We start from the raw sequence: 19,352 nt of genomic DNA, 5'->3' as shown, positions 1-19,352 counted from the left end.
AACTCAGAAGACCACAAGCCTACCAATCCCTGGGGCAGTCGGTGCGGGCGCCAGGCCAGCCTCTGACAGCGGGGTGGTCCCCATGGACACCACCCCAGCTCCCTAGCTCTCCTCTCTGAGGCTGCATAGAGAACAGGAGGTTGGAAATGAAGGCGCGGTGCAGGCTGTTAAGAAGGAGGAATCCTTGTGGGCTTTCTGGGAAAGGAGGAAGCTGGGAGCTGGAGAAATCAAGGAAGAGGAGCACAAACGGTAAGGATCTGCGTCCCTGTGATGGCCGACTTTCTCCTCTTACATTATGTCATGTTGTATGACTTGAAGGGACAAAAAAGTAGAGCACAGTCTCCCAGGTGCTGATGCCAAAGGTGCCCCTTGGGTTTGGCAGCCGGGCCAGGACCCCTGCTCCCCGGAGTGGCCTTCAGCCTGACGGCCTCCTCCCCTCTTCAGCACTGCAGTTCCTGACTTCTGGTCAGAGGCGGATTAAGGCGGGTGGAGGCCCCGGACGGGGAAGTAGATATTGGTTGGGCCCCTTAAAAACAAGGAGAGAGCCAAGGAAAAGAAAAATCCGCATTTCCCATATTTTATGCAGCGTAGTAATGAAAGCAAACTTGGTGTCATTAGAGGAAAGTGTCAAGTTGGGGTTTTGCGGGGCCCTTCAGAAGTCGGGGCCCAGGGTGCGCGCCCGCTGCGCCCACCCTTCAATCCGCCTCTGCTTCTGGTAGGGCTGCAGGGCCCCAATTACTTGTTTAGAATTGATATTTTAGAAGAACTCAGAATGATTCCTTTAAGATTCATTCCTGTTTAAATCAGTAGTGTGTTACTTTTTCTTGTTGACCTGTATTTCGTCGCATGGCTGTACCACAGTTCGTTTATTCACGTGCCATGAAAGGTCTGACAAGTGTCAACATTTGTTTTTTATGCCAACTCTTCTCATAGGTAACCACTGGTATCTCCTTGGGGTATGGATTTGTAGCTTCCTAGTGATGAATGAGGATTTTCTTTTCCTATGCTTATTAGCATGCACAGGTTTTCTTTGGGGCAGAATCTTCAGGCGTCTTTCCCACTTAAATGGGCGGTTTTTGTTCTGTTGTTGTTGTTTTCATTGAAAGGTTTTTCACATATTCTGGGCACATATTTATCAAAAGTGGGAGCCCTTTAATTTTGTTGTTTTTCGACTTTGCTTTGGCTATTTTGGGCTCCTTGCAATTCCATGTGAATTGGATGACCAGCTTTTCTATTTATGTAAAAAGGGGGATGACATTGTGATTGAAATCGCATCGAATGTGTCCTCATAGTATTGCTATCTCGATCATTTGTCTTCTGACCCATGAACACGGAATACCGTTCTATTTATTTGGACATTTTAAATTGATTTCCTGCATTCTTTATAGTTTTCAATGTACAAGACTTTCATCTCCTTGGTTAAGCTTATTTCCAGTATTTAGTTCTTTGAGATGCCATTGAAATGGAATTGCTCTTTAATTTTCTTCATGGATTGTCACTGCTGGTGTATAGAAACACACAGATTTTTGTATGTTGATCTTATGACCTGCAAATTTGCTCATTTCATTTGTTGTTGCCACAGGTAGATCTCTGGTAGATTCTTTGAAAGATTATATATATATATATATATATATATACACACACACACACACACACACACATGTGTGTATATGTATATATACATATATGTATATATTGATATATATATAGATATAGATATAGGTATAGATATATGGAATCATACCATCAGTGATATAATTTTACTTCTTCCTTTCCGATTTGGATGCCTTTTGTTTCTCTTCCCTGTCTACTTGCTCTGGCTAGAAGTTCAGTGTAGTAATGAATAGCAGTGGTGAAAATAGGAACCCTTGTTTTGTTCCTGATCCTGGTGGGAAAGCTTTCAGCCCTTCAATATTGATTTTGTTGTTTTCTGTGGGGTTTTCATAGGTCACCTTTATTATGTTGAGGAAGTTCCTGTCTGTTCATGGTTTCCTCAGTGTTTTGTTTGTGTTTTTTAATCTACTTATGGTTTTCTCACTTTTATTTTTTCAATCATGAAAGAGCATTAGATTTTGTTAAATGCCTTTTCTGTGTCTATTGAGGTGGTCAGTAATTAATTTCATTCCATTAGTGTCTATTGTATGGATTGATTTTCTCATACTGACCTTCTTGCATTCCTAGGATAAGTCCTGCTTGCTCACGGTATATAAACCTTTGTACATGCTTCAGATTCAGTTTGTTAGTATCTTGTTGAGAAGTTTTTCATCTATGCTCATTAAAATGTATCCTGGCCGTTATAAGTTGGGGGGGCATGTCTTTATCTGGCCTTGGTAGGAAAAAGAACTGGTAATCTCATCGAATGAGTTAGGAAGAGTTCCCTTCTTTTCTGTTTTGGAAGAATTTGAAAGATGTCAAGGTTACTTCTTCTTCAGTGTTTAATAGTGTTTTTCAAGTCTTTTATTCTTTCTTTCTTTTTTTTTTATATCCTCCCTTGATGATTGTTTTATTGCTTTTTAGAGAAAGACAGGAAGGGAGAGAGAGGGAGAAGCATCCATTGGTTGACATTTTGTACGTGCATTGACCAAGAAATGGACCCACAACCTAGGTGTGTGCCTTGACCAGGAATCAAACTCATGACCTTTCAGTTATGGGATGATGCTCCAGCCAACTGAGCCACCGCAGCCAGAGTTCAAGTTTTTTTGTTTTGTTTTTTTTTGTTTCTTAGTGTAGGTGTTTACTGGCGCACATTATTTCTCACAAGTGCTTTTTCTTCATCCCATTAGTTTAGGTATGCTGTGTCTTAATTTTTTGTGGTCTCTAAGCTCTTCCAGTGTATTTCGAAGAGTTGTTTAAAGTCTTTGACTAGTCTGTTTCCTGAACTTTCTCAGGAATTGTTTCAGTCAGTATATTTATTCCTGAATGGGCCATACTTTTTAAATTTGCTAATGCCTTGTGATTTTCTTCTTGAAAATGGCGTGTCTTACTCTTATGCTGTAACTTTGGAAGTCAGATCTTCCCCTTGTCCAGGGTTTGACTTATTTTTTTGTGATGGTCGAAGGTTATAGTAGTCCATTTTTCAGGGGTTTACTGAACTCTTTTTACAGAGGATGTATTTGTTGCTATGCGTGGTCACTGAAGACTGCTCCTCAGCGTATGTTCGGGTAGTGTTTGGACAGAGATCTCCTTGAATACCAGGAGCCAGAAAACGAGAGAGTAAACTTTTTTTCAGTCTTTGAAGATTGGCTGTTAGGGCTGTCCCTCAGCACTCAGCCGGGTTTGCACTGAGCCCAGGGACCAGCCCAAAGTGAAAGCTTATTTCTTCCAAGGTAATTTTTGAGCAAGCCTCTTCCCCGACGCATGCATGTGGCTTTCTGAATTCCCCAAATATATGGGTGATTTTGAGTGCTCTAATTTCCCAATAAAAGCTCTCTCCCCAATTTCCGCCCATAGGCATTTTGCCACCTGTTGTATTATGCCTCCACCAGAATCTTTTGGTCCCGGCAGCTACGGGTTGTTGGACAGCTTAATGGTTTCAAGCAATGCCCGTAGCTTTTCCAGCCTTCAGGGAGCTCTCAGACAGCTTTAGAACAGACCTACCTACACGATCATTAGCAAAGAGGTCTTGCTCTGCTTTCTCCAGACCTAAGGACCAGGATCCCGCCCTGGGAACTGGGGGATGCAGTTTTCATGCCTACAGCCAAGCTGGGCAGGCAGCTTTAGAACAGACCTACACGATCATTAGCAAAGAGGTCTTGCTCTGCTTTCTCCAGACCTAAGGACCAGGATCCTGCCCTGGGAACTGGGGGATGCAGTTTTCATGCCCACAGCCAAGCTGGGGAAGGAGTGGCACAAGGGCAAGGAAAACCGCCACAGAGCTTTCCTACCGTTTTCCAGTAGCCTTTTAAAAAATTCATTGTTTGCTTGATTGCTGTGAACCTTCGACCATTTATAAAGTTCTAACAAAATAGAGTTGTTTAAAAACAATTACTGTTTAGTAGAAATGATTTCCATTTTATACTCTTCTTGGAGATTGTTCCTGACAGGCTGGAGAACTGCTGCGTTCTTTATTAAAAGTCTTTAAAGTATTAAAAGTCCTAAGCTCATTGTAGACTCTACGGGTGTTATCTCTTTGTTGTGTTTTGCTTTTCTGATTTGTTGGTATGGGAGATGAAAAGGGATAGGTGTTGGAATTCAATATGAAAGAGTCATAATTAATATAACTCTGTTAAGCAACATAATTGATAGGATGAATTCTTTTATTCAGGCCTGCCTTTGGTCTGTTTATTTTAGTGTAAGTAGGGAATAAAGTGAACTAAATGCCTCAGGTAGTCTACTTTGTCTTGGGTTGCCTAGGAAAGCTTTTAAAATGCACACACTTGGTTTGTAAAGACTTTCATTTATTTTTATAGAGAGACGAAGGGAAGGAGAAAGGGAGAGAAACATCTACCGTTGCCTCTGGAATGCAGTCCCCGGGGTTGCGAGCCAGGCCTTTTCTGCCACCACGGTACCCGGATGCACCGCGTGCGCCCTCGGGGACCTCCGCCCCACCCACGGACGCGGCCTCCTGGGCCCGCTGCCTCCCTGCACTTGGCCCGCCACCAGTGCCCCCCGACGCCGGGCGCCTGCAGCCGGGCGCCCGCAGCAATGGTACCGGAGCCTCACGCACTCCCGGGGCCGGGCAGCCGGGTGGGCGGGAGCAGGGATGGAGAAAGCCAGCGGGGCAGCGCGGGGCCGGGATGGGCGGCCCTGTCGGCCAATGGCAGCCCAGAGCTTCAGCTAGCAAAGCCCTCGGCCAATGGGAGCCAGGGGTGGGGGCAAAGGGCAGGTCACTTGTGTGAGCAAGGAAGGTGGGCCGCGGGGATGGGACCTTCGGGTTTGGTGGGCTGGTGTCGCCGGCGGCAGAGGCAGAGTACTTACAGCTGCGGCGGCGGCGGCGGTGGCGAGGCGGTGTGTGACAGCGGCCGGAGCGGGAGCGGCGGCGACGGCGGTGGTTCCAGTGGCGGCGGAGGTAGGAGAGGCCGTCGGAGGGTCGGCGGGAGCGGGAGAGGCGGCCGTGGGACCCGGAGGCGGTGTCGGTGGGACCCGGCGGGGGCGGCGGTGAGATCCGGGGGGCGGCGGTGGGATCCGTGGGGCGGCGGTTGGACCCGTGGGGCGACGGTGGGACCCGTGGGGGGGCGGGGGGCGGTGGGACCCGGCGGCGGCGGCCGTGGGACCCGGAGGCGGTGGCGGTGGGACCCGGCGGCGGCGGCGATGAGACCCGGCGGGACCCAGAGGCTGCGGCGGCGGCGGCAATGAGACCCGGCGGGAACGGGAGGCGGCGGCGCCGGCGGTGGGACCCGGTGCGGCGGCGGTGCGACCCGGGCTGCGGCGGTTGGACCCGGCGGCGGTGGCGGTGGGTCCCGGCGGGACCCGGAGGCGGCGGCGACGGTGAAACCCGGCGGGGCCCGGCGGGGGCGGCGGTGGGACCCGCGGGCGGCGGATGGACCCGGCGGCGGTGGCGATGGGACCTGGGGGGGCGGCGGTGGGACCCGGCGGCGGCGGCGATGAGACCCGACGGGACCCGGAGGCGGCGGTGGCGGCGATGAGACCCGGCGGAACCCGGCGGCGGCGGCGGCGGCGATGGGACCCGCGGGGCGGCGGTGGGACCCGGGGCGGCGGCGGTGGGACCCGTTGCGACGTCGGTGGGATCCGGGGGGCAGCGTTGAGACCCGGAGGCGGCGGCGGTGGGACGCGGGATGCGGCGTTTGGACCCGGCGGCTGTGGCGGTGGGTCCCGGGGGGCGGCTGTGGACCCGGTGGGCGGCGGTGGGACCTGGCGGCGGCGGCGATGAGACCCGGCGTGACCCGGAGGCGGCGGCGGCGGCCTTGAGACACGGCTGGGCCCGCGGGGGCGGCGGTAGTATCCCGGTGGCGGCGGTGGGACCCTTCGGCGGCGGCGATGAGACCCGGCGGGACCCTTAGGCGGCGGCGGCGGCGGCGGCGGCGGCGGCGGCGACGAGACCCGCCTAGACCCGGCGGCGGCGGCGTTGAGACACAGCTGGTCCCGTCGGGGGCGGCGGTTGGACCCGGCGGCGGCGGCGGTGGAACCCGGTGCGACGGCGGTGTGTCCCGGAGGCGGCAGCGGTGGGATCCGGGGGGCGGCGATGAAACCCGGAAGCGGCGGCGATGGGACCCGGGATGCGGCGTTTGGACCCGGCGGCGGTGGCGGTGGGACCTGTGGGGCGGCGGTGGGACCCGGCGGCGGCGGCGATGACACCTGGCGGGAACGGGAGACGGCGGCGGCGGCGATGAGACCCGGCGGTACCCAGCGTCGGCGGCTGCAATGAGACCCGGCGGACCCCGGCGGGGGCGGCGTCGTCGGTGGGACCCGCGTGGCGGCGGTGGGACCCGGCGGCGGTGGCGATGAGAGCCGACGTGACCCGAAGGAGGCGGCGGCGGCGGTGAGACCCGGCGGGACCCGACGGCGGCGGCGGTGAGACACGTTGGGGCCTGGCGGAGGCGTCGGTGGGATCCCGGGGGCGGCGGTGGGACCCGGCGGCTGTGGCGATGAGACCCGGCGGAACCCGGCGGCGGCGGCGGCGTTGAGACACGTCTGGGCCCGCGGGGGCGGCGGTGGTATCCCGGTGGCTGCGGTGGGACCCGGGGGCGGCTGTTGGACCCGGCGGCGGTGGCGGTGGGACCTGTGGGGCGGCGGTGGGACCCGGCGGCGGCGGCGATGACACCTGGCGGGAACGGGAGACGGCGGCGGCGGCGGCGGCGATGAGACCTGGCGGTACCTGGCGTCGGCGGCTGCAATGAGACCCGGCGTGCCCCGGCGGGGGCGGCGTCGTCGGTGGGACCCGGCGGCGGTGGCGATGAGACCCGACGTGACCCGGAGGAGGCGGCGGCGGCGGTGAGACCCGGCGGGACCCGACGGCGGCGGCGGTGAGACACGTTGGGGCTCGGCGGAGGCGTCGGTGGGATCCCGGGGGCGGCGGTGGGACCCGGGTGGCGTCGGTGGGACCCGGGTTGCGCCGTTTGGACCCGGCGGCGGTGGCGGTGGGTCCCGTGGGGCGGCTGTGGACCCGGTGGGCGGCGGCGAGACCCGGGGGGCGGCGGTGGGACCCGTGGGGCGGCGGTGGGACCCGGCGGCGGCGGCGATGAGACCCTGCGTGACCCCGAGGCGGCGGCGGCGGCGGCGATGAGACCCGACGGGACCCTGAGGCGGCGGCGGTGAGACCGGGCGGGCCCGGCCTGGGCGGCGGTGGGACCCCTGTGGCGGCGGCGGTGTGACCTGGAGGGCGGCGGTGGGACCCGGCGGCGTTGCCGGTGGGATCTGGGTGGCGGCGGTGGGACCCGGGGGGTGGCGGTGGGACCCGGCGGCGGCAGTGGGCCTCGGCGGCGGCGGCGATGACACCCGGCGGGACCCAGAGGCGGCGGCGGCGGCGGCGATGAGACCCGGCGAGACCCGGTGGCGGCGGCGTTGTGATCCCGGGGGCGGCGTTAGGACCCGGCGGCGGTTGCGGTGGGTCCCGGGGGGCGGCTGTGGACCCCGTAGGCGGCGGTGGGACCCGGCGGCGTCAATGAGACCCAGCGGGACCCGGCGGCGGCGGCGGCGGCGGTGAGACACGGCGGGGCCCGGCGGTGGCGGTGGCGGCGGCGGCCATGTGACCCGGCGGGACACGGCGACGGCGGCGGCGGTGAGACACGGCGGGGCCCGGCGTGGGCGGCGGTGTGACACGGCGTCGGCCTCGATGAGACCCGGCGGGACCCGGACCCGGCGGCGGCGACGGTGAGACCCGTCGGTGCCCGGCGGGGGCGGCGTTGGATCTCGTGTGCGGCGATGTGACCCGGGGGGGCGGCGATGGGACCCGCGCGCGGATGTTGGACCCGGCGGGCGGCGGTGGGACCCGTGGGGAGGCTGTGCGACCCGGAGGCGGCGACTATGAGACCCGACGGGACCCGGAGGCGGCGGCGGCGGCGGTGAGACCGGGCGTGACCTGGCGGCGGCGGCGCTGGGACCCGTTGGGGCCCGGCGGAGGCGTCGGTGGGATCCCGGGGGCGGCGGTGGGACTCGGCGGCGGCGGCGACGGCGGTGGTGATGAGACCTGGCGGGGCCCGGCGGTGGCGGCTGTGGGATCTCGGTGGCGGCGGTGGGACCCGGGGCGACGTTTGGACCCGGCGGAGGCGGCGGCGATTGGACCCGGCGGGGGCGGAGGTGGGACCCGGCGGCGGCGCGATGAGACCCGGCGGGACCCGGCGGCGGCGGCGATGAGACCCGGCGTGACCCGGCGGCGTCGTGCGTCGGACCCAGATGGCGGCGTTTGGACCCGGCGGCCGTGTCGGTGGGACCCGGTGCGTCGGCGGCGGCGATGTGACCCGACGGTACCCGGCGGCCTCTACGGTGAGACCCGGCGGGGCCCGGCGGGGGCGGCGGTGGGATCCCGTGTGCGGCGGTGGGACCCGGGGGCGGCCTTTGGACCCGGCGGCGGTGGCGGTGGGACCTGGGGGGTGGCGGTGGGACCCGGCGGCGGCGGCGGCGATGAGACCCGGCGGGACCCGGAGGCGGCGTCGTCGCCGGTGAGACCCGGCGGACCCGGAGGCGGCGGCGGTGAGACCCGGCGGACCCGGAGGCGGCGGCGGCGGCGATGAGACCCGGCGGACCCGGAGGCGGCGGCGGTGAGACCCGGCGGACCCGGAGGCGGCGGCGGCGGCGATGAGACCCGGCGGGGCCCGCGGGGGCGGCGGTGGGACCCGGCGGCGGCGGCGGTGAGACCCGGCGGGGCCCGCGGGGGCGGCGGTGTGATCTCGGTGCCGGCGGTGGGACCCGGGCGGCGGCGTTTGGACCCGGCGCGGGCGTAAGTGGGACCCAGCGGCGGTGGGACCCGGCGGGACCCGGGGGTGGCGGCCGTGGGACCCGGCCGGACCCGCAGGCGTCGGCGGTCGGACCCGCAGGGCGGCTTTTGGACTCGTCGCCACCGTCAGTGGGACCCGGTGCGGCGGCGGTGGGACCCGGAGTGGCGTCGTTGGGACCCGGTGGCGGCGGCGTTGGGACCTGGGGGGCGGAGGTGGGACCCAACGGCGGCGGCGGCGGCGGCGGCGGCGGCGGGACCCGGGGAGCCGCGGTGGACTCGGAGGCGGCGGCGGTCGGACTCGGAGCGCGGCGGTGGGACCCGGCGTCGGCGGCGGGACGGGGGCGGGGGTCCGGCGGCGGCGGCGGGACGGGGGCGGGGGTCCGGCGGCGGCGGCGGCGGCGGGACGGGGGCGGGGGTCCGGCGGCGGCGGCGGCGGCGGGACGGGGGCGGGGGTCCGGCGGCGGCGGCGGCGGGACGGGGGCGGGGGTCCGGCGGCGGCGGCGGCGGGACGGGGGCGGGGGGCCGGCGGCGGCGGCGGCGGCGGGACGGGGGCGGGGGTCCGGCGGCGGCGGCGGCGGCGGGACGGGGGCGGGGGTCCGGCGGCGGCGGCGGCGGCGGGACGGGGGCGGGGGGACGGGGGCGGGGGGCCGGCGGCGGCGGCGGTGGGAGCTGGGGCGTCGGTGGAAGTGCTATTGGCCACCGTCCCTCCCGCCGCCGCCGCTCGAGGCCCTCCCGCCAATAGCACCTCCGCCGCCGTCCCCACTTCTGTCAAAGACTCCGCCGCTGATCCGACAGGCGGGGCCACCGACCCTGCACCTGCCGCCCCCGGCTCTCCGACGTCCTCTCCTACCTCCTCTGCCACTGGGACCGCCGCCACCACTACCACTCCAGCCGCTGCCACGCACCGCTCCTGCCGCACCCGATCCCGCTGCCGCCGTCCCCGGTACCACCGCCGCCGCCCCCGCTCCAGCCGCCCCCGGCCACGGTCCCAGCGGCAGCAGAGGTAGGAGAGGCCGTCGGAGAGCCGTCGGAGAGCCAGCGGTGGCCGGTGCAGGGTCGGTGGCCCCGCCTGTCGGATCAGCGGCGGAGTCTTGGACAGAAGCCACGTTCGCATGCGCCTGCCCGTGCCCCAGCCGGAGATGGAGAAACTGCAAGCAAAGTAATACACACCGACGGGAGCAGAAGACCTCAGCCGGTCAGAAGGATTGAGGTACTTTGTGATGCTTCTATGATCTTAGCAAACTTTTTATGCCACCGAGTGGAACCTGCTTCATTGCCCTAGGAGTCTTTTGTATAGCCCCGATAATGAGTGAGACATCCTTTGACCTGAGTGATTAGATGCCTCTAGAATCTGTAAATATGACATAAATGACTGCATTTTCCCGAAGGTGGTGGCACTGGCTGTAAGTGATGATGGAGGAAGCAGCGATGGGCGCAGTTCATCACAGGAATTAGTGTGGGGAAGGCCAGGGGAGGGGGAGCGAGGGCTGGGTGCAGGTGGGCCAGGCTGGGGGTCATGGGGGACATCTGGAATGCAGCCCGCCTGGGGACTGAACCTGACCGCGAATCGAATGGATGACCTTTCACTTTGCGGGACGATGCCCAGCCGACTCGCCGCACCGGTTCGTCAGGGCTGCGCAAACTCATTTCAAGACAAAAAGTAAAACAATAAACACAACAAATAACATACAAAAAAAGTAAGTTCCTTTTTTTTATAATCTTTAGAATTTCGCCTTTTTCTGCCTTTTAAATTTATGTTGTATATATCAAGTATGATTTTTTACTGCTATACCATCTGATGGCTTTTCTGTTTTTCTGTAATTATTCAATGCAAAATACGCAGCCAATGTTCCAGGAGAGCTGGAGCTGGATGGGTGTGCTCTTTGTGCACTGCAAGAAGGTCGTGTTGGTTCTCATGTAAAGCACTTGAAACTGACATCAATGCCTGTTAAGTGAAGACGGGCATGCTATGGGGACATTTCATCCTTGTTCCCTCTGGCTTGAAAGTTCTGGTGTTTCTGAAGTCAATGGCCTGATGAAGGCAAGTTGTCTATTTCAACCCAATATTCTGCCCTGTGCTTTCAAAGCTTTGACACAAATCTGTCCGTGTCATGGGTCACGTATACTTCTTTATACTCCTAGCTCTTGGCTCAGTGCTCCTAGTTCACATAGGTTCATGTACACATAGTTTTTCTCAGATAGCTTTAATGATGCCGTTTTCTAAGGAGAGAATTCTGGTCAGTCTTTTCCTATTTCTTTGCCGTTGCCGTTGGCAAGTACCCAAAATGCTAGATTGGGGGATTCGAAAAACAGTTAAAAAGATGTGATCACAGGTGGCTTCCCGCCCCCCGGGCCTTCTTCTGCTTTGTGCTTTTCTGGAATTTTTACAGTGAATTTCTTTTGTAAATGAAAAAAAAATTTCTCCCCACTGGAATACATTGTATTCAGTCTCAATAAATGCAAAGGAGATACCAATGATATTTCACATTGTTTTTCCTCAAAGCACTGAACAAATAAAAAATAGATTTAAAATACAGCCATTTCCAAATTATTACATCTTTATATACTTCATTCCTAAGGGGACTGTTTTGTTTGGATCCGAGGGATTATAGTGCTTTGTTGTCTACATGTGTACATACACTTTTTTAATTTCTTTTTTTATTATAACTGAAAATTTGAAGTTTAGTTTGTTTTCATGCATTGCTTTCTCTTTTGATTTTTATTATTTGGTTTGCATCTAGACTGCAAACAAAATAATACGTACCATCCGGAGTAGGAGGCCTCAGCTGTTCAGAAGTATTAAGGCCCTTTGTGATGCTTCTATGATGTTAGCAAACTTTGATGCCACTCAGTGGAAGACTCAGAGTGGTATGTATCTAAAGAATGAGTGTTCACTTCTGGCTATGTTACTTTCTGTGGGGATATATTAATTTTGGAACCCATATGTTAATCTCTCTAAGATCACCAGCAGTACTGTAATTACAGATATGAAGGTCCTGATGATCACAATTCACACATGATGGAAAACTTAATTTTTATCTAATAGCTTCAACCCCGTCCACTTTTCCACTTGATATCCTTTGGTGCGACTGATAATAAATGACTGCACTGACTTCATTATTTGATTTCTCTGGGTAATCGTCTGTTGCAGAGAACTGTAGAGAAGCAAGTCCTTTAACTGAATAGCTGAGAGTTTTCAGGGTCAAAAGTGTTTTAGAATGGTGTTAGTTACTCACTGTGCCCTTGGAGTGAAAAGTGAAAAGGCTTCCATTTCCTCCATAGAATGCCTTGCCCGTAATCCATCCCTCTTCTTGCTGGGTCTGTACGATGGCTATAAGCTGCTGTAGTTTTTGGTTATATGCCCTCACTTATCAGTATCTTTCTCCCCATGCTTTAATAATGATATTGCTTTTTCTGTTCAGAATCAGAGCTTCCCCTTTAAATCCTTACTACTTTGAGATAAGAATGAGACTTCTCGTTGTGTTCCTCTAAGCAAACAAAAAGTATCATCAAGCCCTTTATTTCCTTTTAAATAGTAATGTGGCAGGAGTATATTATGTCATCATCTAATGTAATTTTTTTTTTTTAAGCATGTAATTACCTTACGGTGCTCAGCCCAGCCCTCAGACGGAATGCGGCCACCGAGCAGGGGCAGGTCACCTGCAGACGCGCCGTGAGCCGTGCTGACCATCGCCTGCTCTGACCCTGAGCTGCGTCGGGTCCTGAGCCCCGGGGTCTTCGTTTCTAAGCCAGGGCCTGAGCCACGGAGCAGCGGCCGGTCGGGGCTGTGGCATCTGCTGAATGGGGCTGTAGTTCAGTGCTAGTCCTCCGTTTTTGGTTGTCACTGAAACCTCTGTATTTTAAATACAAAAGACATAAGTAGTCTAAGTTTGAGTTTGAAATGAGAGGTGCGGTGGGGCATGGCTTTCTCAGGTACAGTGAGAGCAGTCAGCCGTGCCGTGCCGTCTGTGCTCTGAGCTGAGCAGAGAAGGAGGCGAGGCCAATAGACTCAAACTCTCGATGAGCCTGAAGACTGTTTAATAAGTGTGCGGGAGAAGAGGTTAGATTAGAATGTGGAATTTAAGATTTCTAAGCAGGTGTAGTTTTCGGAAATTAGAAACTATACAGTATAATCCGCATAAATGGTTTACTGAAAGAGAGTAAAATGGAATTACCTTGGAAAGAGATGAAGGATATTATGAATATAAAATGACTTTATATATCGCTCCTCTGCATTTTAAATTCTACCTGCAACTACTTCATTTTTGAAATCACCTTTTAATCAAGATTTCTCTAATTCTGTCCAGAAGTAGTCCATGTGTGTTTTATTGGAGGTGGACCTCCTAAACAGTGGTAGGGATGAGGAAGTCAGGCAGAGCAGAAAGAGAATAAACTAGTGTGCGCTGTAGTACTGAGGGGATCCGGGCGACGAGTCATTTGGTGCCTCTGCAAAGTTTATGTGCCAGTTGGGAAGAAAGTCAGTTAGCTGTGGAGCCTCCGAACCTCACTGTAATTTTCACTCAGAAGTTGCTTTTGAACCAGATAAACTCCTTCTTGCTCCCGAAACAGTCTTTTTAGACTCGCCAGAGACATCGTGGATGGGATGGGCATTACTGGTGTTGAAGGCATCTTCGGAAGGTAAGTGATGGAACGTAAGGTAAAGACGATGATTTTTGACGCCACGATTATTTGGATAGTCGATTTCTATAGGTTATAGAATTCATTGCTAGAATTACATCTCAGTGCTTTGCCAGTACTAAGGGCCAGACCCTGGGTGAAAATCATAATCATTTCCCCTTCTTTCAGCTAACCTGGGACCTCCTCCAGTATATCCTATGGACTGTCCTTCCCAACTTCTTCTGGAAGACTCCCACCTTTGCCTTTGATACCTCTGTTCTAGCTAACTCTTCTTTTTTACTGCTGAAACTCCTATCGGGCGCTCACAGTCGGGCTCATATGCCTTCCCAAAGGAGCTTACGGTCCACCTCGAATGTCTGCTACAAGAAATGTGCAGTTCCCTGTAGCTTTCCCACCATAGGTCTCTATACTCAGCTTTTAATGGGGCAGAGTCTAGTCAAAGTAAACTAATAATTACCATCATGAGTGACTGAAAGAAATATGTTGTAGTATTGTATCATTATATTTGCAGATATTTTAATTAATGTATAGTTGACATAGCATCTTAGATTACTTTCAGGTGCTGGACGACGTAAGGATCCGACATTTACATACCGTACTAGATTGACCATCATCTAGTAGCCATAGGTCACCATACAAAACTATTACAAGGTTATTGACTGTATTCCCTGTGTTGTATATTACATCCCTATGACTTACTTATTTTATAACGGAAAGTTTGTATCTCTTAATCCCTTTCACCTTTTCATTCATCCCCCACTCCCACCCCAGGGCAACCATTAGCCTGTTCTCTGCATCTGTGAGTCTGTTTCTGATTTCTTTTGTTGGTTTTGTTTTTTGTTTTCTGTTTTAGATCCCACATAGAAGTGAAATCGTAGCGTGCACGTCTTTCTTTGTCTGACTTCTTTCACTGGTATAACACCCTTTAGGTCCATCTAACGGCTACTGTTGCTGTTGCTTGGGGAGACACATCTGAAGAAAATATTGCTAGGGCTGACGTCAAAGAGGTAAGTGCCTATGTTTTCTTCTAGGAGTTTTAATGGTTCTTAGGTCGTACATTTAAGTCTTTAATGCATTTTGAGTTTATGATTGTGTACGGTGTAAAAACGTTGTCCAGTGTTCGTTTCTCACGTGTATCTGTCCAGTTTTCCCAACACCATCGAGGAGGCTCTCCTTCCCCGTCGTGTACCCTTGCCTCCTCGGCTGTGGGTGAAGTAGCCGTATAATGTGGGTTCGTCTCTGGGTTCTGTATTCTGTTTCATGTAGACATATATTTGTACTGATTTCAGAAAATTCTACTGAAAGCCCACTCTGCCAAGTACTACACTCTTTGAGATATGAATTTGGAAGTTATTATCAAGAATGGTCTGGGTATGCCACACATGACATAGCTAGCTAGCTAGACAGACAGACAGAGAGACAGATGTGGAAAACACTGGTGTGTAACAAAAGCCATATTTATAATGTGGTTGTAGGTGCTGTGAGAAAACCACGGAGGTTAAGAGGAGCTCTCGGGAGACCCTGTTAACCACTGTAGAGGTAAAGTATATTGCAAGGAACTCTTTATTCCTCTACCCGAGGCACTGTCTTGTCAACAAGACACTGCTTTGAGGAACAGCGCTTCCTTTTAATGTGGTGGGCCGGTGCCCAGCAGCGGGAGGGCGGGCTTGCACACAGCAGTAAAGAAAGACTGGTGTGGAATGCCTGCAGTTCCCTCGGGTCTCTCACAGTGTTAGAGCAGAGCAAGCAATCTCCGGTCTTTGGTACGTAAATCAGCACGTGGGCATCTCAGACCCTTCTTTTGGTATTCATTGTCTTCAGAATGGAGTCCGTTGCAGCACTGAGAGGATTCAGGTTATCTCCTCTTCCCCCCGCCAGGTTCTGAACCAGGTCGTCAGACACATGGGCGTCAGAGTCAGCGTGGTTAGTCGGGGCTGAGGAGTGCGGGCCAGACTGGCTTGCGTCTGGGCCTCTCTGCTGTCCTAGCCTTGGGATGGTCGGTCACCCAGCGGGGCTTTGAACCTGCAGGTCACACACACTCCATTAGGCCCTCTGCCTCATGTTCAACAGGGCAGAAAGGGAAGGCAGTCCTGAAATTTCCAGTGTTTCTGACCCTGGCTCTACCCAGCAGGAACTGTGTCCCTAAGGCAGCCATTGACCATCCTGGGAAAAGGTACTTGCGGCAAGAGGCGAGGAGTCTTCCTCCTCAGGGAAACGTGGGAGGTGGAGGATGGGCAGACTCACTTACATCCCTGCGGTTTTTGTTCCTTCAGGCTGGTGGGGCTGGGCCTGGCTGGACTTCAGTGTCCCCTGTACTGTCTTTAAAAAATATCGACACTGACCAAATGCAAACCAAATGTTTAGGGATGTGTCAGGAACATCGACATGTTTTAAATGCTCTCCCGCTGTGCAGCCAGAGCTGAGAATCGCTGTCTTTAATTCACTGGCATTAACCACTAAGCCTCTGATCAGGCAACAAGGGTGGGGCTGCATCCTGTGTGGAGTGAAAGGAACGGTCTGTTAGGACGGTCCTGTGTCCACCCTTAGGAACCGAAGGCTTCATTATAGGTCTCTGCAGTGCTGGTGGCGTTATAGATTTTTGCTAGAAAGGGGGTGCTGTAAAGGACCCCAGTGGTGTGTTGGCCATTTAAGCAATGAGGCCACGCTGTTCGCAAGACGGAATAAAACGCATTCCCTCTTCTTTTCTCCGTCTCAGTTATGTTACTACACACACTATTGATTACAGTTTGCCATTGACTCCGCAGTCAGAGTCAACGATAACCTGGATGTCTCCATAATGGAGAAATGAAAGTCTAAAGTCAAATTGTCTTGCCTTTTTGTGTTTAAGGTAAAAAGGCCAAACTTCTCCAATTAATTTAAGATCCAAAGAAGTTTAAAAGATTCCCCAATAGTTTCCTCTGCTCACTCTCAGGCAGAAGGGTCTTTCACGCCTGGGTAGATCTGGGCTTCCTTTAGGAGCCGTGTGCTGAGTGAACACCTGCTGGCAGAGGGTCGTTTCTTCCAGGACTCAGAAGAGTTAGTAGTCAAATGTCAGACTGCTCCTGAGCTTCATTCTTTCGATAGTCACAGGGTATAAGTGAGAGAAGCCACAGCGGCCAGGGCCCCGAGGGGTCCCTGCAGCAGTGTAAGGGCTTTAGGTTCTGCTGAGTGAGATGGAAACTGCGGGAGGGCTGTGAGCCCGAGAAATGACTTGCATCTCCACCTGCAATACCCGTGTCACTGAAAAGGTCACCGTCTCGTGATTTGTGTATTTGACACTGAGGTACCCGATCTTCCCTCCGTGAATGTTCAAATTTCCTGAAATCATTTGATTGTCCCAGTCGTTGCGAGTAGTTTGCCAGTTGAAGGCTGTGCATCTTCGGCTTTAGGAGGTGCTTCTCAGTGGCAGCAGGGGTCCCGGTCCTGCAGATGCCAGTCCTGGCCCCTCTCTTGTAATTCATTGCTTTTCCTCTCTTAGGTTTCACTGGGCCCCAGTCACTGTCTCTGACGGAATAGCAGCTCAAACATCTCCTTGCTCACCAAACCCCTCTCTAGGAGCGCCTTGGCCCAGGTGTGCTTCCCTGCCCCTCTCAGCACCTTTGTCCCCTCTGGCCTTCATGATCGCTCTTTCTTCATAACAGACCGCTGGGTCCTCCAAGATGTTAATCAGCTCCACTAAGCAGATCTCTTTCTTTGCCTCACAGGTTCTCAGCCAAGGGCAGTTCTGTCTCCTAGAGGATAGCCGGCAGTGTCTAAAGACATTTTTGATTTTCAGACAGGGGCAGAGGGGTGAAGAGGATACGCTCGACACTTAGCCGGTTTCGGCCAGGGAGGCCGCTAAACGTCCCGTATACAGGGCCGCCCTCGCAACTGGGAAGGGTCCGATGCCGCGGCCCACGCAGCGCGATGTCGGACCTAAGAGACCAGAGAGCGTGTCGACCTGGAGATTCAGAGAAAAACGCAGACACAAGACACAAGATGAATGCAAAGCGGGGGTCCGGTGGCCCGTTGCCCTCGGATGGAGAGACAGTGACACAGGCCTGAGTCCACCAAGTTTATTTATAACGTTCCAGCACATCAGCTACTGACATCAGCAGTCAGGAGGGAAAACTAACAAGTGAAACTTCTAAGAAACGAAACTGATGAGAAACCCCTGAGAAAGCTGCAGGCGGCGCGTTCTCAGATTTCTCGCAAGTAGCTCCTGCTCTAACCTAGTAGTCAGGATGTCCCCTGCTCCTGCTGCTGCCAGCCGGCGCGGCTCCAGCCCTCGTATTCGGTCAGACAAGACCTTGCAAATACCTGATCCCGGCCAAGCGAGCTGGCCTTCCTTTTGGAACTTCAGCTTTCACCGTGCCCTACAGTCCAGCCCCAAAAGGTGCACAGCGCCGGGACTGAGACACCCTGCTCCAGCTTAATCGGCCTCTCTTCCCGTATTGTCTTCTCTCAGCCACTTCTGTTCTAACAGGTAAGACTGCGGTATGTTTTTTAAATCACTTCCTTCTTGATTTTAGAGTTTGCATATGTGATTCCTAACACACATCCTTGGGTTGGAAATACTTTGCGTTGTTTCTCTACTCCAACCCAAGAAGACCATAGAGTCTCTTTATAATTGAGGCCTTCATTCCTTTTCATTAGTTGATTAGTAAAAGATTCCTTCCTTTGGCGGTGAAACTGGTTTGGATCTCTGAAATCTAAAGCCATGTCAGTGCTCTACTTGAAATCACATAGGGGCCCTGAACTTGTGGACAAACCACTTATATTCACAGTCGGTCCCGCCACACTTTTTAATGGGCCTGGAGGACGCTCAGAACCGCATAAACAGACACCAGATTTTGGTACTGCTGATTCAGTACATTAAACATGTAATGCTAAATACATTGTCCAGTCTCAGCCCGAAGACCTGCTGGGAAACGCAGTAAAGCCATCAGTAAAAAAAGCGTTCTTAACTTTATAATGCCGGAGTATCCTGCAACGTCCCTCATACCTAGAATTGAGTCTTCAGTTTTTATTAAGACCTGTGTGGTAAGCACTTGCTAAGATACGTTTTAAAAAATGTTGGTGCTTATAAACAGCAGAGGCAGTTAGCTGTTCTGAATTGTCAAGGTCATCCATCCCTCACGACCTCCCTTACTAAAATTTGTGATGTCAAGCCACTTGCTCTGGCCATACCAGTTATTTTGGTATTAAAATGTTTCTCCATGTATAACTTAAGATGCCAACCACAGCACTAGATCTTGTGTTTTGAGGAGCTTTCAATAAGTTAGACCTTTTTCTCTTCACTCAAAGTTGGAACTAATTGAGGGGGAAAAAAAGAGAGGGGGAAAAAAAAACCCCACAGAAGAGCCTTGGGAATGGGAATAGGATAGAGAGCAAAATGTCAGGTTGCTGCTATGAAAACTCTTGGAGAACAAGACTCAGGAGTGAGGTCAGCAGGGTTGCCAGTGCTGTCACACTCGTAGCCTAGCCTAGCCTAGCCTAGCGTCGTGCGTGAGAATTGGGCCTGCAATGTAAACGCCCTCACCCAGCACAGGGAGAGAGGAGAAAGAAAGTGACTGGTGCTTATCTCCTTTTAATAGATCAGTTTCACCACATGAGGAAACACGAGTCGAGGGATGTCACTGCCCCGAACAGTGGCCCGGGAAGGAATTCATTCAGAATGGGGTGAGAAGCCCGGAGCCTCGTACGACTGTAGGTCCCTCCACAAAGAAACAAGAAGCCTGTGCGCGCAGTAAGTCTGTCCCTCCCCCAGTCAACTACCACGTGACTGGCCTCTGCTAGTTTTATAACACTGTTCCTGCTGTTACTAAATACGCCATCAAGGTGCATTTTGTTCTTCTAACACGTATGTTCTCCTTTCTAGGTCCTCCCGTATGCTCCTCTG

At 54.7% G+C, this 19,352-nt stretch overlaps 1 long non-coding RNA gene across 3 annotated transcripts; it reads left to right on the top strand.

The window, feature by feature from the left end:
• The first annotated feature begins 10,721 nt into the window (after nt 1-10,721).
• Nucleotides 10,722-19,096, top strand: LOC149997577 (uncharacterized). 3 transcript variants are annotated; one of them, XR_016514282.1, is made up of 9 exons: nt 10,722-10,874; nt 11,575-11,701; nt 14,401-14,478; nt 14,947-15,010; nt 15,293-15,394; nt 15,542-15,644; nt 16,950-17,042; nt 17,247-17,936; nt 19,048-19,096. It is a non-coding gene; the product is annotated as an uncharacterized LOC149997577 (long non-coding RNA). The 3 variants fall into 3 exon arrangements; XR_016514280.1 differs by having other exon boundaries at nt 10,723-10,874; nt 17,176-17,936; XR_016514281.1 differs by lacking the exons at nt 10,722-10,874; nt 11,575-11,701 and adding an exon at nt 13,413-13,471 and having other exon boundaries at nt 17,176-17,936.
• The last annotated feature ends 256 nt before the right edge of the window (nt 19,097-19,352 follow it).

Source organism: Furipterus horrens, unplaced genomic scaffold (genome assembly GCF_987537825.1).
Source record: "Furipterus horrens unplaced genomic scaffold, mFurHor1.1.pri manual_scaffold_11, whole genome shotgun sequence".
Taxonomy (NCBI): domain Eukaryota; kingdom Metazoa; phylum Chordata; class Mammalia; order Chiroptera; family Furipteridae; genus Furipterus; species Furipterus horrens.
Note: the sequence above shows the minus strand (reverse complement) of the source record. Positions and strands in the feature narration are given on the sequence as shown.